This window comes from Eptatretus burgeri, chromosome 17, assembly GCF_056783735.1.
Source record: "Eptatretus burgeri isolate ZD-2024b chromosome 17, Ebu_testis_v1, whole genome shotgun sequence".
Classification (NCBI taxonomy): domain Eukaryota; kingdom Metazoa; phylum Chordata; class Myxini; order Myxiniformes; family Myxinidae; genus Eptatretus; species Eptatretus burgeri.
This window is the reverse complement of record NC_140977.1, coordinates 10559577-10562076: the sequence shown is the minus strand read 5'-3', so window position 1 is coordinate 10562076 and position 2500 is coordinate 10559577. Positions and strand designations below refer to the sequence as shown.

The window sequence follows — 2500 nt, the reverse complement described above, 5'->3', positions numbered from 1 at the left end:
GTATAAGAATTTACGTCAGCTCGGCTGGTGTAATCTCCGGTCAAACTTTTTTTTGCCTGAAATCATTTTCTGATTTTCAAAATATATAATTTTCGTTTCCCCATATCATGTCATCCCCCAAAAACCTCAGCAATAAACCGAGCAAACGTGTCCTTTTTCCCCTCATTTTTTTCCCCTCGTTTTTTTTTCCCCTCATTTTTTCCCCCTCGTTTTTTTTTCCCTCGTTTTTTTTCCCCTCTTTTTTTTTTCCAAAGAAGGGAATCCACTGTGCAGTCAGCAAATCGATAAACGGAGCCCACGTTTGCATGCACAGTGTATTTTATTACATCCAACAATATGATATTAAATTTTGTGTAAACAGTCCGAAAGATTAAAGTGCTCTGAGGTATTTTGAGCGAAATGCACGTTCGCGCGTTTTCAAGGAGCACGTGGTTCTCGGTACGCCGGGTTCCTCGGCGCGTGACGTCATCGTCTCCCAGTGGAAAGGAAATCCCTCTGAGGGGGCGATTAGGAGGACGGGAAGAAGTAATGAAGGAAGCGAATGAGTGAAGGAAGGATCAAGGAAGCAACACTGTTCCCATCGAAGGAAACTAGTGGGGGACGGGGGGTCGTCGAGGTCTCGAGCTGGTAAGTTGTTGTGCTGTGCGACGCACGGACACTAAAGAACGACTAAAGTAGTCGGTGGTTCGATCAGTACGTTCTCGGGTGATCTGCGAATGACGGGATGTCCGAGTATCGACGTCTCGAACCGGACGGACGGACGTTCGACCGTCGTGGGAATGGCGCGAAAAGCGCGTCACTTTGGTCTGCTCGGGGATCGTTTTAAACTTGAATTCCTTCACACAAAGCGACGTTGCCAATAACAAAACATGACTTCCGGTTCGTTTGAACGTTTGTTTGTTGAACAACTATTCGGTCGATCGGGGATTCGCTGACGCAACGTTGGTTGCCATGGAAACAAATGCCCATTCATGACGGTGTCCATGACAACCGCGGGAGCTTGTGGATGGATAATGGACCTGTGAAACCATAGTTACCGCGGCCTTGCTCAGCAACATCGAGTTTAGAGCATTTTAAGAAAGTCTGGCCGAGCAAAGATTGTTTCCCTTCGTTTCCTTCCCAGTTTGTGGACCGAGGCTGGGGGGGGGGGGGAATTAACCATATAAATGGCTGTGACGCTCCGTCGAGCCAGGCATACACCTGGACTTCAGTGTGGAGTGATAATATTTAAGGTGTGATGTTGCAGAAGCAAACTTTTGTTCATTAACAGTAGCTGCGTGATTGAAGAATGATCTGACCTTCCTGAGAGAATGATCTGACCTTCCAAAGAGAATGATCTCACCTTCCTGAGAGAATGATCTCACCTTCCTGAGAGAATGATATGGCCTTCCTGAGACAATGATCTGACCTTCCTGAGGGAATGATCTGACCTTCCTGACAGAATGATGTGACCTTCCTGAGAGAATGATCTGACCTTCCTAACAGAATGATTTGACCTTCCTGACAGAATGCTTTGACCTTCCTGACAGAATGCTATGACCTTCCTGAGAGAATGATCTGACCTTCCTGACAGAATGCTATGACCTTCCTGAGAGAATGATCTGACCTTCCTGACAGAATGATATGACCTTCCTGAGAGAATGATCTGACCTTCCTGACAGAATGATCTGACCTTCCTGACAGAATGATATGACCTTCCTGAGAGAATGATCTGACCTTCCTGAGAGAATGATATGACCTTCCTGAGAGAATGATCTGACCTTCCTGAGGGAATGATCTGACCTTCCTGAGAGAATGATCTCACCTTCCTGACAGAATGATATGACCTTCCTGAGACAATGATCTGACCTTCCTGAGGGAATGATCTGACCTTCCTGAGAGAATGATCTGACCTTCCTGAGATTATGATATGACCTTCCTGAGAGAATGATATGACCTTCCTGACAGAATGATATGACCTTCCTGAGAGAATGATCTGACCTTCCTGAGAGAATGATATGACCTTCCTGACAGAATGATATGACCTTCCTGAGAGAATGATCTGACCTTCCTGAGAGAATGATCTGACCTTCCTGACAGAATGATATGACCTTCCTGACAGAATGATATGACCTTCCTGAGAGAATGATCTGACCTTCCTGACAGAATGATATGACCTTCCTGAGAGAATGATCTGACCTTCCTGAGAGAATGATATGACCTTCCTGAGAGAATGATCTCACCTTCCTGACAGAATGATATGACCTTCCTGAGACAATGATCTGACCTTCCTGAGGGAATGATCTGACCTTCCTGAGAGAATGATCTGACCTTCCTGAGATTATGATATGACCTTCCTGAGAGAATGATATGACCTTCCTGACAGAATGATATGACCTTCCTGAGAGAATGATCTGACCTTCCTAACAGAATGATTTGACCTTCCTGACAGAATGCTATGACCTTCCTGAGAGAATGATCTGACCTTCCTGACAGAATGCTATGACCTTCCTGAGAGAAT

General features: G+C 45.5%; 1 protein-coding gene across 2 annotated transcripts in view; it reads left to right on the top strand.

Annotated features, from left to right (window-relative positions):
• The first annotated feature begins 433 nt into the window (after nt 1-433).
• The window catches only part of PTDSS1 (phosphatidylserine synthase 1), a 163610-nt gene continuing 161543 nt past the window's right edge, over nt 434-2500 (top strand). Inside the window, exon 1 of one of the 2 annotated variants that reach the window (XM_085862067.1) lies at nt 434-627. The gene's annotated coding sequence lies outside the window, so the exon portion shown is untranslated. The remainder of the gene's footprint in view (nt 628-2500) is intronic. The other variant, XM_085862066.1, reaches the window with a different exon arrangement.